Source organism: Hakea prostrata, chromosome 9 (genome assembly GCF_041222555.1).
Source record: "Hakea prostrata isolate BN-2017 chromosome 9, UWA_Hpros_2, whole genome shotgun sequence".
In the NCBI taxonomy this organism is placed as follows: Eukaryota; Viridiplantae; Streptophyta; class Magnoliopsida; order Proteales; family Proteaceae; genus Hakea; species Hakea prostrata.
The window spans coordinates 37,238,782-37,254,759 of NC_142608.1; the positions used below are offsets into that span (position 1 = coordinate 37,238,782).

The 15,978-nt window shown below is 38.4% G+C and overlaps 1 protein-coding gene and 1 non-coding gene across 2 annotated transcripts in view; both read left to right on the forward strand.

Moving 5' to 3' along the window:
- Nucleotides 1–15,978, forward strand: part of LOC149005188 (protein STICHEL-like 3) — a 98,966-nt gene that overhangs the window by 64,836 nt on the left and 18,152 nt on the right. The gene's annotated exons all lie outside the window — the stretch shown is intronic.
- Nucleotides 13,028–13,134, forward strand: LOC149005189 (small nucleolar RNA R71). The gene has a single exon (XR_016170013.1). It is a non-coding gene; the product is annotated as a small nucleolar RNA R71 (small nucleolar RNA).

Sequence of the window (15,978 nt, forward strand, 5' to 3'; positions counted from 1 at the left end):
AAGTAAACAAGCCACTCATCATCCTTATATTTGGGTCTTTTGAGTCGTTTGGTTGTTCTTGATTGATTCCCATCACTAATACCCAATTGATTGATATTCTCATCAATTGGATCCAACTCCCCATTGATCAATTGGCTCTCCTTACTTATAGGTAAGTCGGAGTTAAAGGGGAATATTCTTTCAAAGAACTCAACGTCCCTTGATTCTATGATGCTATTTGGTTCAATAACATCATTCATGGATTTAATTACCATGAATTGGTATGCCGTGCTATTTATCGCATACCCCAAAAACACACAATCACATGTTTTGGGACCTAGTTTCCTTTTCTTGGAATCCGGTAATAACACCTTGGCCAAACAGCCCCAAACACATAAATGTTTTATACTTGGTTTTCTACCAAACCATTTTTCAAATGGAACCATACCGGTCTTGTTATGTGGAATTCTATTTAATAGATAACATGAAGTCAACATGGCTTCCCCCCACATATCAAGTGGTACATTAGAACTCAACAACATGGAGTTCATCATCTCTTTAAGAGATCTATTTTTCCTTTCCGCTACCCCATTTGATTCCGGTTGGTAAGGAGCGGTTGTTTCATGGATAATTCCATTTTCCTCACAAAACTTATCAAGATTAAAATACTCAGTCCCTCTATTGGTTCTAAGTCTTTTAATCTTCTTGCCAAATTGATTTTCAACTTCCGTTTTGTAAGATATAAATGTCTTTCCGGCCTCATCCTTTGATTTGAGCAAATAAATCATGGTATATCTAGAATAATCATCTATGAAGGTGATAACATAATTGTTTCCTCCCCTTGACTCATATGACTTATAGTCACATAAGTCACTATGATTCAATTCCAAGAGATCACTCTTTCTATCCATAGTCTTGTGAGGCATTTTGGTTAACTTAGCCTCCACACAAGTTTTACACTTGGGAGATTCCACCTTTTCAGTGATCATCCCTAACTTGCATAGTTTGGTGATATATTTTACACTACTATGACCTAACCTACCATGCTACAAATCAAAAGAATTAGACGAAACAACAAAGTAAGCAGAAGAGGTACTAGCCTTTTCAATTACAACATTGGAAATACTAAGTACAAACAATCCCTCACTAAGATATCCTTTTCCCACAAATACATTGTTTTTAGTGATAATTGCCTTATCACTTTCAAAAGCTAATTTCATTCCTACTTTATTAAGCAAAGGAATTGAAATTAAATTTCGCCTAATATCCGGCACATGAAGGACATTGGTGAGAACAATAGTCTTTCCCGAAGTAAGTTTCAAAGTCACCTTACCTTTTCCCATAACAAGGGCACTTTGGGAGTTTCCCATAAATACCTTTTCATCATTTGAGCCCATGGAATAGGAGGAAAACATCTTGAGATCACCACAGATATGTCTTGTAGCACCGCTATCCAACACCCAATCCTTTGGTTTTTCAACCAAATTGGCTTCTGTGATCATAGCTACAAACACATCATCTTCAACTAGGTTCACCTTTTCAACTTTTTTCTTCTTGAACCTACAATCTTTCTTAAAATGGCTAACCTTTCCACAAACAAAACAAGTCAGTTTCTTCTTCTTAGAAGACTCATCATATTCTTGATGACTTTTCCTCTTCTTGTTTTGCTTGTTGGTTTCCACCAAGTTCGCTTTTAAGCGACTTTCTCCAAGGTCTTTTTCACCTTTGTCTTTGAACCGGTTCCTTTCTTCAATCTTGATCCTTACAACCAACTGGTCTAAGGTCAATCCTGTCTTCTTATGTTTCATAGACATCTTGAAAGCATTCCATGAAGGTGGAGGTTTCTCAATCAAGGCACCGGTTACAAATTCTTCAGGTAAGACCATTTTCTCTTTTGCTAGCTTCCCAACCACAATTTGAAATAAATCAATTTGGGTTGATATTGTGTCACTATCTTTCATAGTAAAATTTACAAAGCTAGCCACCAAGTATTTCTTTGAACCAGCATCTTCAAGAGAATATTTTTTAACCAAAGCATCCCAAATCGAATAAGCATATTCTAATGAACTATAGACATGGTATAAGTCATTAGATAATGCATTCAGAATTCGATTCTTGCATTGGTAGTCCGTTTGAATCCAAGCCACCTTTTTGCCCTCCTTAACAGGATCATTACTTTTTTCTGCCATGGGTTCAGTCAAGGCAAATGCCACCCCAATTTGGGCTAAGGCAAATAGCAACATTTGCCTCCACCTTTTGAAGTTTTGACCTCCAAATTGTTCGATTTTGTCGAACTCAGTGACAATCCTCATCTTACCCAAATCCGGGATAAGATCTGTCACTGTTGGAATTACATTAGTGGGGATTGAATCATGAGTAGCAAGGAATGGATATCTCATACCATCTATGGCAACAAATGTGTCGTCAGCTTGTTTGTTGACGTTACCTTCAACGGTATTGTTTGAAGGATCTCTTCCGGTGTTAATTCCATCAACAACCTCAATGTTGTTGTCTCCGTCTTTGTTGAAGTCGCAATCTCCAAGACTTGCCATTGGATCTTCCAAATCAATTACCTTAAACTTGTTGGGGGTAATTGTATTACAAATTCTCCAAATATACAAAAGTGAAATTGCAATACAATTGAGAGATGAAGATCTTTAGCAAATCTGAAGAGCTTGAGTCACACCTTAATGCTGTCTTTAAGGTAATTGATGCACCCTACTACCAAGGGTTCTTCGCACCACCACCTCCAAGATAAAACAACCTCCAACTAGAAGATGAAGTAGTTCTTCTAGTCCCTTCAAGGAGCCAAAAGCTAGAGCACAACACTTAGACAACTCAAGAAAGAAATGAACTTTGTAAAACAAATAATGTGAGTGAGGAGAGTCACAATAGCACACAATATGCAAGGAAGGGTTGGGTTTATATAGGCCCAAACCACACCTCCTAACAAGGGGAGAACCAATTCTCCACTAATGGAGAATTAATGGTTTGTCCCTCCTCCACTAATGTGAATAAACCCCCTTGACCTAACCTCCCCACTACTTGGGGAAGTAACTCTCATATTCACTTCTTTGGAATGAATAGGCTTTAACCCATTCAAAGACCTTAACCCCCACTCATGGTAATGGCCATGAATGGTCATGAAGATGAAATGAGAAATAAAGGTCAAGAGTTAGAATTTGAGTAATTCCACCATTCAAGTAAGCCCACCTCATCACCATGATCAAGACCTTTAAGACCCATGACCAATGTCATGAAGAGCCTCATAACCAAGGTCATGAAGGGCCTCCTTTACTCATGGTGCCTCATTACCACCCTAACCTCAAGGGTCCCACACACAACAAAATAATTAAATAAAAGAAATGCAAAAACTAATTTTGAAACTTAATATAGATTTTTAATAAAAAACCTAACATTATCTTGCGTGGATTCGACCTTTGCTTTGGTCTAAGAACCTCGATTACCCTACTAAGTTACCTTTCATGGATTTGGCTTTCGCTTTTGAAAACCTCAAGTAACTTAGTATGAGTACCTCAACAATATCCTTACCAAAAAAAAAAAAAAAAAAGGAGTACCTCAACAATACAGTCGTCAATTTGGGATACCTACAAGTAACACCTCGTGCATATCATAACACTTTAATCCTTTCTTTGCTTTCCCTTCATCTCATTTCACTTCTATGCTAACCTCCTTTTTCTATTATTTTCCTAATAATTCATTCGCGATAGCAGCCCATGGTGGAGGTGGTCGAGTAGGACGAGGCCATGGTAGGGGAGTGCCACAATTCAATGGTCAGTTGTTCCCATGATGACGTAGTCTTGATTCAGTATGTCCATTAGTTCGCTTACTTACCTATAGAATACGCAGGGTATGTTAACACTAGGGATCTAGCGCGGTTTCGAGTCAAGAAGGGGTTCGAGGCATTGGGTTATGTCCTATGTTGCATTCTGAGGAGCCATGTTATCCATGCTTCTTCGTCGTTCCCAGAGCAACTTGGCCCATTTACACGAGGGTGGGGAGTTCATCATTGAGGGAGATGATGCTTCTTCGTCGTCCCCAGAGCAACTTGGCCCATTTACACGAGGGTGAGGACTTCATCATTGAGAGATATGTGAAGGGGGTGCAGATCTCCTTCAACACCCGCTAGCTAAACGAGATCTTCCAAGTTTTTCACAAAGCGGAGTGGAGGTATTGCGCTCCACTTACTGGCTCGATGACTTTCCTTCACAAGGAGTGCATGGTGTGGTCTTTTCAGTTTGACCAATTAGGAGGAGGCATTTGTTATCCACAATGAAGGGTCATTCTTACACTCCTTGAGGGTGTTGTCGTGGATTTGTAGCTACAACATCACTATAGAAGGGAACGTTGGGTAGGAGTATTGATGCAGGCCTTTGTCACCTAAGCATTGTATATCAATCATCCTATGCGCCTGCCCGACATATAGGGGTGTCAAAACCTAACCTGAACCGTTAAAACCGGACCGAACCAGCCCGCTATAGCCCGAACCGGCCCAAACCGAAGCTTAATGGGCTGTGTTTGGGCTGAACAACCTCAGCCCGCAATGGGTCGAGCTGGGCCGGGCCAGCCCGTGTGTGGCCCGTTAGCCCAAACCGTTTGGCCCGAAACTAGCCCGAATCCAAACCATCCCGTTAAACCCGTTATAAAGAAATAAAATAAAATAAATTTAAATGTAAAAGACAAGAAAACCCCAAGTATCTATTGTTTTCCTTAATTGTTTTGCTTTGGAATATGCAAACATCAAGCTTGTCAAAGCTTTCGCCATTTGGAAGATGGGCTTAGTAAATATTTAGCAAGTGTATTATCATTTGAAAATCTTTTGATGCTTTATTTTGATCCATTTTTACTAGTGTCAAGAAGGGGGAGGAAAATAAGCTAAGACAACCCACTAAAATTCATCAAGATGCCAACTTTCTTTTGTATATTAGTTCTTTAAATTTTATATCTTTGTAGAAAAAAAGTTTTTGATTTTGAACACCCAACACAAAAGACTTGGAGATAACTTAATGCTTATATGTGTTCACATACTCTTAATAAATTTCACATATCAACAAGATACTCAAAACATACCACTAATAAAACTTGTTTGCAAAATAAAATAACCGTAAGCGCACAGTATCGTGTAGCTAACGGGTCGATCTCAGGGAGATATGCCACATAGAATTCAACTTCTTAATAGTAATGCGAGAGTAGAATGATTCAATTTTTGTTAACTAATTACTTAAACTAAACCAACGATCCTAATCCATACATCTAATGCAATCGAATTGAAACGAAAAAAATAAAGCAAACATAACTAATGCATAAATAAAAGACAGGAAAAAAAATGCAGATGCAACACCACCCGTCACCAGAAACAGAGGCACGACTGTAGGCTTGCTCCGGTTATGTGGTCCCAAATAATGAATGAATAGGCAGAAAGTAAATAACAGAAAGTAAATAAAAAAACAATAAACAAAGCAATAAAAGGAAAAGGAAGCCTTAATCAAAGAGAGGCACGACTGTAGGCATCTCTGATCAAGGATCCAGGGGAAGGGAGAACAATAAATAATGCTGAAAGTAAATCCTAAATTAAGAATATGGAGGGGTAGATAGAAGCGGGAATGGAGGGGGGAGAGAAGACTATTGAAGAATCTTACTTACTTGCATCTTCTAAACAAAACTTGAATAAACAATTTGAATCTCAACCAACCTTAACAACCAGATTTAGAATAAACTAGATCTGCAATTGCTAGACCCAGAGAGAAAGCGAATCCTCTTGAAACTTGAACTTGAACTTGAACTTGAACTTGAACTTGAAATTGCATTGATAAAACTAAAGGAATTACACTTGCATAAAAGAAAAATTACACAACTTCAATCTTCCTAAACATTCAATCTAAAAACTAGAACTAGAGCCCACAAATTATTCAAAGAACTAGAGAAAACTAGAGCAAACTAAAGAGAATAGAAAGTGCAAGACTAAAGTAAAACTAAAGAGAAAGTAAAGTCTTTTTAGACCTAAGAGGGAGGTAATATTTATAGAAGAAGGAGAATAATTTACAAACAAGGAAAATAATAATAATACTAATAATACTAGTAATAATAAGGAGTAAAATAAAAGAAGAAGAAAGAAAATAAATAAAGAAAGAAAGAGTTAAAATTCGTTAGAAATTCAAGGGAGGGAGAGAGAGAGAGAGAATGTGGGGAGAATTAAAAAAAAAAAAAATAGAAATACGTTAATAAGGAAAGTGGAGAAAAAGAATAAATTAAAAAAAAAAAAAAGTTAAGATTGAGTTACTCGTAGAGAAGGTGAAGAAAGAGAAAGAGTGGAAAAAGGAAAGAGAAAGAAATATATGCTTTTACAAAAACGATTTTGTGTTAATTAAGGAAAAAGAATAAAATAAAATAGTGAAAATAATAGAAAGTGGGAAGAGAGAGAAAAAAACTAATTACAGAAATAAATAAAATCTAAAAAAAGAAAATCTTCTAAATTTGAAAATCCTAGTCTTTGACTACTTGTGGGCCCCATACAATTCTCAATTACAATAAAAATAAAAATAAAAAATAAAAATCCTAATCTAATTTTACAAGATATTCTGGAGTTGGTCCATAATTGCATCTCTAGCCCATCAAGCTCCAAATCACGCCCACTTTAGCACTTGAGAATTTGAACGGACCTCTTGACGTGTAAAATTGCATGTTTCATACTCAAAACTCCAGATATTCGCTTAAGTCCTAAAAATTCATAAAATCTGCAAAAACAACGTAAAACCCAAGGTAGCTCCACACAAAGTGTTAAAAATGCATGTTTTATGCCCTAAGATTTCACACATAAATGTGCTCATCAGATTCCCCCACACTTAGACTAAGCTTGTCCTCAAGCAAGAATAAAAAAATGACATATGCAGAAAAGAAACTAATGTAACAACATAAAATCCTAACTCACTTTCGTAGGAATCACGGTTACACTTAGCATGTGCAACAAGCCTTTAAACCACTAGGCTACCCCAAGAGGACGAGTTTTGTCTCGTGGATGTTTGCAGAGAATATACATCCAAAATTCCAATTCAGCTCAAAATAAAATATTACAAATTTCAACTCTAACAATTGGTAAGTACTTATACAGAATCAATAGCTATGACAACTTTCCTCACCATTGATTTAAGATCCCCCACACTTGAACTTTATTTCCCCATATCGATTATTGAGACTAAGCATATATCTCAATCAAAGACTCACCTTATATCTTTCAAGTACACCTCTCCTTTAAGCAAAACCACTAATAGAGTAAGAGGACCAAGGACTAAGGTTTTGAAGTATTTTTGACCAAACATTTCTACCAAGGCATTGATGACAGTTGCACTTATTTCTCTTCTTCTTCTTTCTTTCTTTCTTTCTTTTTTTTTTTTTTTTTTTTTTTTTTTTCTTTCTTTTGAGTAGTGAAGTCTACTTTACTCCACTACAATTGGCTTGAATGACATGGTGGAGCAAACACCAGAAACCCAAGTTACTTTGTAGCTTTGCTTTGCATATGCCCACATAGACAGTGATACGAGAGTTCTTTTCAATAATATCATTCCTAATAGTTTCGACCAAGTCACCTCGATTCCTGAGTCGGAGTGCCCTGTCTAGTTCCAAGAAATTCAACTTTTACTTTCTACTCTTTTTTTTTTTCTTCTTTTCTTTTCACTTCTTTTTGAACTTTTGTCATGCCATACAAAAAAATTGATCTCAACCTCTAGCCAAAGAACAAGGACCCACAAAACCCATAATGGTCCAACGCCTTAAGTTAAGGGCCTCTTATTTTTCTAAGGAATTCTCATCTCAACATACATACAAGTTACCTTCCTCTCAACAGGGTTTTTATGTGTTCACAATGGGTACCAAAATCACTCTCATTTCACACATCATAGCAATTGAAATAGTATGTACACTAACCAAAAGCCAAAGTTAAAATTCACAAAGAAGCCAAAGGTATTCCCCCCACACTTAAGTAATGCAATGTCCTCAATGCATGCATGAAAAGAAAGACAATGACAAGGCAAAAAGAGGGCATTACCTTGAAGTTTCTCAATCATCAGTGTAAAAGGACTCATAGAGATCTATGACCTCTACACTATCAACACTTGGCATTTCAAGGAAAGGCTTTAGACGTTGACCATTCACTTTGAAAATTTGATTAGAATGAGGATCAATTATTTCCACAACACCATGGTTAAAAACACGGTGAATAATAAATGGACCTTCCCATCTAGATCGCAATTTTCCTGGAAACAAATGCAGCCGAGTGTTGTACAACAAAACCTTATCATCCAACATAAAATGATTTCCTAACAATATGCTTATCATGAAAGGTTTTAGTTTTAGCCTTGTAACTTTTTGAGTTTTCATAGGCTTCATTTCTAAGTTCCTCCAACTCAGAGAGTTGGAGGCGACGGTGGATACCCGCATCGTCAAGATCAAAATTCAATTTCTTGATTGCCCAGAAAGCCCGATGCTCCAATTCAACCGGTAGGTGACAAGCCTTACCATACACTAAGCGGTATGGAGATTGACCCAAATCCGTCTTATATGCAGTTCTGTGGGCCCCTAAAGCATCAATCAAACGGTTCGACCAATCCTTACGAGTGGGGTTGACTGTCTTTTCTAAAATCTGCTTAATCTGCCTATTGGAAACCTCTACCTGACCACTCGTTTGTGGATGGTATGCAGTAGCAAGCTTATGGGTGATTCCGTATTTTTTCATCAAGGCCTCAAAAGGCCGATTACAGAAATGCTTGCCCCTATCACTAATCAAAGCACGAGGAGTGCCAAAACGAGAAAATATATTTTCCCTTAAGAACTTGACTACCACTTTGTGATCATTTGATTTACAAGCTATGGCCTCTATCCATTTTCTCACATAATCGACAGCCAACAGAATATATAGATTCCCATAAGAATTAGGGAATGGTCCCATAAAATCAATACCCCAGACATAAAAAATTTCAACAATTAAGATTGGATTTAGGGGCATCATGTTCCTTTTGGTCACTCGACCAAGGGATTGACAAGCCTTGCAAGCTCTGCAAAAAGAAAAGGAATCCTTTAATATTGTAGGCCAATAGAACCCACATTGAAGCACTTTTTCTGCAGTTTTCCTAGGCCCAAAATGACCCCCACAGGCATGATCATGGCAAAATGAAAGAACAGACATTTGTTCATGCTCAGGTACGCAACGCCTAATGATTTGATCTGCACCCATTTTAAACAAATATGGATCATCCCAGAAAAAATATTTCACTTGTGAATGGAATCGATATTTATCTTGGGAGGACCAATGGGATGGGGTTTCATCAGTCACAAGATAATTGACAATATCTGCATACCAAGGTATCGTATTCACTGACAACAATTGCTCATCTGGAAATGTCTCTAGAATTGGATGCTCTTCCTTTCTAGAATTAGAAAGGCGGGATAGATGGTCTGCAACTAAATTTTCAGTTCCCTTTTTGTCCCTAATTTCTAAGTCAAACTCTTGTAGTAGCAAGACCCAACGAATGAGTCGGGATTTTGCATCCTTCTTCTTTAGCAAATATTTGATGGCGGAATGATCAGTGTAAACAATTACATGACTACCTATCAAATATGAGCGGAACTTCTCTAATGCAAACACAACAGCCAAAAATTCCTTTTCAGTTGTCGTATAGTTAAGTTGTGCATCATTGAGGGTTCGACTTGCATAAGAAATCACAATGGGCATCTTATTTAGCCTTTGACCTAGAACTGCCCCTAAAGCATAGTCAGAAGCATCACACATTAACTCAAAGGGTTCTAACCAATTTGGTGCTTGTATTATAGGAGCAGTGGAGAGCTTCTCTTTCAATAATTCAAAACTTAGTAAGCACTCAGAAGTGAAATGAAAGGGGACATCTTTAGCAAGTAATGAAGTTAACGGTCTAGCTATCTTGCTAAAGTCTTTTATGAAGCGGCGGTAAAAACCAGCATGTCCTAGAAATGATCTAACATCCTTAACACTTTTAGGTGATGGTAAATTAGAGATGAGATCAACCTTAGCCTTATCAACCATAACTCCCTCCTTAGAAACAATATGACCTAAGACTATTCCACTCTTCACCATGAAGTGACATTTCTCCCAATTAAGAACTAAATTTTTGGCTCTACTACGTTCAAGAACTAAGCGGAGATGGTGAAGGCAAGCAGAAAAAGTAGACCCATGAATAGAGAAATCATCCATAAATACTTCCAAATAATCCTCTACCATATCTGAGAATATGCTCATCATGCATCGTTGGAATGTGGTAGGAGCATTGCATAACCCAAAGGGCATGCGTCGATAGGCATATGTTCCATACGGGCATGTGAATGTGGTTTTGTCTTGGTCTTCCAGTGCTATAGGAATTTGATTATAGCCAGAGTAACCATCAAGGAAACAATAATAAGCATGGCCGGCTAGATGTTCTAACATTTGATCAATGAAGGGCAAAGGAAAATGATCCTTATGAGTACCTGCATTAAGCTTCCGGTAATCAATACAAACACGCCAACCAGTTTGAATACGAGTTGGGATGAGCTCGTTGTTAGCGGATGTAACTACTGTGACTCCGGACTTCTTAGGAACAACTTGGACTGGGCTAACCCACTGGCTATCTGAAATGGGATAGATAATCCCATTATCCATGCATTTCAACACTTCTTTGTGAATTGCTTCTTTCATCACAGGATTAGCCCTTCTTTGGGGTTCCCTAGAGGGTTTGGATCCATCAATCAAATTTATATGATGTTGAACTACGGAGGGACTGATTCCTTTAATGTCGGCCATTTGCCAACCTATGGCCTCTTGATTGTCTCTAAGCAAACTAAGAAGCTCATCTTCTTGGTCTTTGGCAAGATCAGAAGCAATGATTACAGGAAGTGTTGCATTGGGGCCTAGAAAAGCATACCGAAGAGTCGAAGGCAAAGGTTTCAATTCAAGTTGGGGAGCCTCAACCACAGATGGGACAGGAAGATTTCTAGACAACTTACCAAGTGGTTCATTAAATTGTTGCAAGCTCATCATATCAGCAAAAAATTCACTCCCGATATCCTCTAGTTCTTCCAAACAAGTGTAAAAATCATCCTCAAAACCTTTCGTAAGGGAGAAATCAATATCATCAGAAATGCTTTGCAACGTACTAATATTCTCAGAAAAGTTTGGTTGTTTTCCCAGCCTAAAAACATTGAACTCAACGGATGTATTCCCGAATGATAATTTGAAAAGACTATTTCTACAATTAATAAGGGCATTGCTTGTAGCTAAAAACGGTCTCCCTAATATCACAGGAATTTGGTCCTTAAGATTTGTAACTGGATGTGTGTCTAAGACAATGAAATCAACAGGAAAAATAAATTCTCCTACTCGAATTAACACATCTTCAATTACTCCATGGGGTATTTTAACAGATCTATCAGCCAATTGGAGAGTAACCGAGGTTGGTTTGAGTTCCCCAAGACCCAATTGTTTATAAACGGTATATGGCAATAAATTAACACTAGCACCCAAGTCTAGTAGAGCATGCTCGATTTTTCTATCACCAATAACACATGGAATTGTTGGACATCCTAGATCGCTATACTTAACTGGGACTTGTTCTGAGAGAATTGAACTCACATTTTCCGTTAGAAAGGCTTTCTTTGGGACATTCGTGGTTCTCTTTTGAGTACACAAGTCTTTAAGCACCTTAGCATAAGAAGGGACTTGAGAAATAATATCCAAAAGTAGAATGTTGACATTCACATTTTTGAAAACTTCTAGAACTTTGTCAACATTTGCATTCTTTTTGTTACTTGCTAATCGGCTAGGAAAAGGGGCCTTAGGTACATAAGATCTCGCATTTGAAGTTTGCTCTTTTCTCAAGGTTTCAAATAATGACTCATCAAATTTAGGTACCTCTAAGGCAATTGGTTCATCCTCAACTTCTATGGGTTCCTCAGACAAACCCTCATTATGTGACACTTGAATATCCTCCTCAACATGATGGTCACTAATTTTGCTCTGGTCAGAAATATGCGATTCACCTGTTAAGTACCCTTTTCCATTTCTCAATGCATACACAGAAGTAATTGGCTCTAAAGAAGAAGAGGTGGTTTCAATTTGGTTGATTTGATTTGGCAAATTTGGTGGTCTTGGCTGAATTTGAGTCCTAGGATTTAACTCAGGCTGACTAGGCATTTTACCTTTTTCTCGCTTAGACAACGCACTTGCAAGAGTGGAAATTTGTTTTTCCATATTGTGCATAGAAGTCATGAATGTACTGGAAAGTACTTCCATATTCTTCTCTAAGGTAGAGAGACGAGAAAACTTAGGATTATTACTTCTATTGAAACCAGGTGGTGATTGGTTTTGTGCAATGTGAGGCATACGAGGCACAACAGGTGGATTGACAGGCCTGGCTAAATTGGCATTTTGAAAATTTGGGGCTTGAGGGAACTGGACATTTTGATTATGAAAAAATTGTGCACTTTGTTTTTGAGGAGCACCAAATTGATTTTTGTGGAATAATTGCTTAATCCATTTTGGTTTTGCCCTTGAGTCCATGAAAAGTTAGGATGACTCTTCCACCCAGGATTGTACATGTTACTGTACGGGTTTGGGAACATCGCACTGACATTTTCATGTTGGCTTCCAGAATAGCTAGGGCATTCCTCAATTACATGTGTAGGAGATTGATACCATGCACATATAGCAACAGATTTGTCAACAAAAAGTGATTGATTTGGTTGTGGTGGTGCAACTTTTACTACCAAAGTCTCTAGCTTTTTCAAAAGACTATCTATTTGTGCATCCTTATGAACTTGGCTATCAACAAAATATCCCCTACTAGTCCTTTCAGATTCTTGAGTTGACTCCCATTCTCTAGTTCTATCTGCTAGGTCTAAAAGAAATTCCCAAGCTTTGGAATCATCAGTGAACGATGAAAATCCTGTGGGGCACATAGATTCCAAAAGTTGCTTAGTTTGATAATCAATACCCTCATAAATTATTTGGCATAAATGCCACAATTCTAAACCATGGTGAGGGCATTCTTGGAGGAGGCTTTGGAACCTCTCCATTACCTTACCAAAAGACTCATTGGGTTTTTGACGAAATTGAAGAATGTCATTTCTTATCTTATTCGTCTTGGAGAAAAGAAAGAATTTTTTCAAGAATAGGACAGTGAATTGTTCCCATGTGGTAATGCTATCCAAAGGTAGGCTATAAAGCCACTTTTTTGCTTGGTCCTTTGATGCAAAGGTAATAAATCGTAGTCTTACGGCATCATCAATGAGTTGTTGTACCTTCATAAGGACACAAACTTCCTCAAACTCCCTAAGAAACAAATATGCGTCTTGATCAGGCAACCCATGAAATTGGGGTAACATAGACAAATAATTAGGTTTAAGTTCAAAGTTGTTACCCCTTACGTCAGGTAAACGTATATAGGAGGGTTGTGCAGACCGAGTTGGGTAAAATCTATCTCTAAGACTCTTAGGTGGAGATATGTCGCCCATGGTCAAAGTAGATATTCGAACAAGTCGGTCGGTGGAATCACGAGTCCAAACAAGCATGCACTCGTTTTTTTATTTATTTTTATTTTTTTAATAAAGAAACTAAAGAAGAAAAGAAAAGAAAATAAAATGAAAACAAAAGGGAAAGTAATGGATTTCCCCACCACAAAGATTGAAACAATGATTCCAAAGCCGTAAGGTTGCCGTATAGCTGAGTGCTGGATAGGTTTGACAGCAAGGGAATCCGTATAGTCTTCGGAGCCACCTACAATCGAATCCTGGGGATTCTGCAGTAGAGTGGGGACTACTATACGTTTTTGTTTCTACTCAAGTTAAGAGTAATATCTTTGATTTTTTTTTTTTTTAAAACACTTCGATTTACCTAAGAATGAGAAAAATAAGATGAACAAATATCTCCCCGGCAACGGCGCCAAAAACTTGTTTGCAAAATAAAATAACCGCAAGCGCACAGTATCGTGTAGCTAACGAGTCGATCTCAGGGAGATATGCCACATAGAATTCAACTTCTTAATAGTAATGCGAGAGTGGAATGATTCAATTTTTGTTAACTAATTATTTAAACTAAACCAACGATCCTAATCCATACATCTAATGCAATCGAATTGAAACAAAAAAAATAAAGCAAACATAACTAATGCATAAATAAAAGACAGGAAAAAAAATGCAGATGCAACACCACTCGTCACCAGAAACAGAGGCACGACTGTAGGCTTGCTCCGGTTATGTGGTCTGAAATAATGAATGAATAGGCAGAAAGTAAATAACAGAAAGTAAATAAAAAAATAATAAACAAAGCAATAAAAGGAAAAGGAAGCCTTAACCAAAGAGAGGCACGACTATAGGCATCTCTGATCAAGGATCCAAGGGAAGGGAGAACAATAAATAATGCTGAAAGTAAATCCTAAATTAAGAATATGGAGGGGTAGATAGAAGCGGGAATGGAGGGGGGAGAGAAGACTATTGAAGAATCTTACTTACTTGCATCTTCTAAACAAAACTTGAATAAACAATTCGAATCTCAACCAACCCTAACAACCAGATCTAGAATAAACTAGATCTGCAATTGCTAGACCCAGAGAGAAAGCGAATCCTCTTGAAACTTGAACTTGAACTTGAACTTGAAATTGCATTGATAAAACTAAAGGAATTACACTTGCTGATATGGAGAGTTTATGATCAGACCGGGTTCATACCTGGTCCGACCCTCGACCCCGGTCGAGACGGAGAAAACCGAATCGCTCCCGAGCGAACCGGATCCGGAAGATGGCTTGCTGAAGAAGAAAGCTTATTCGGCTGCAAGCGTGCCCTAATCTTACTTATGGATTAGGGCAATCACCCTGATGATGGCAGACTCAAGCTGACGGCTGCGGATAATCATCATCAAAGGGATAACTATCGCATAACCTAACGGTTATCTCAGGAGTCCTCTACTAGCCCAAACTAGTAGAAGTCTATCGCTCAACGGATCTCATTGATAAGATCCAACGACTACCCGAAGAAGGCTCGAGTGCATCCAACGAAGGAGATTCGAAGGTACACTCTATATAAACCTCACTACCATACAAGGTGAGGGAGGGATCAATCGATAAAAAAGAATACTATCTGAGGCTCAGGTTCAGATACATACTGATAGACCTAAACTATCAGCGATCTGCTATCTAGATCACCTTTCCCGTTTCTTCATTCATTAGCTCTGTGCTTCTAGCAGAGCCGTTTGTGATTAAGTTCATCAACTGACCCCAGCGGTCGGGCCACATCTGATGCTTTCGTTTTGCAGGACATCACGTGGAGATCCAAGGGCTGAGAAGATTTTGGACGCATCATTTGGCGCCGTCTGTGGGAAAGACTTGAAAAGCCATGGTGACTAGATCAGCAGCTGCTACACAACGCAATTCCGGTGTTCAGATACTTGGAGTGAATAATCCAGATATTCCCCAGGAAATCCAAAATCCCATCGAAGTGGATGATGGCATGGGAGGACGTAATCCTCCTCCTGATACAATCCAAGATCAATTGGATCAGGTAAAGATTCAACTCTTGGAGGTGAGCCAAGCACTCCGCGTGCTCACCAGACGAGTGGTTTTACCACAAGAGCCTGATCAACGCGATTCAGGGAGACGTGCATTGCCACGTGACCAGAGAATGGCTGAAGACCGGAATGTTGATCAGAATTTCCGGGAAGGAGACCGAGGACTTCGGAGGATTGATGATCAACCAAGGCGAGGCGATCGGTTCGACAGACCGCAAGAGAGTACAACTGATTCAAATACAAGGTTGGATACAGGGGTAAGAACTCACTCACCCACTGTTAGAAGAACCATTCGTGATGATCGAGCAGTTCGTGACGAGAGGAACGCTCGGGAAGGACGGGCTGTTCGTGATGATCGAGTAGCACGAGATAATCGTGTTAATCGAGGTCGTGATCATATTGCTGAAGATCACCCGACC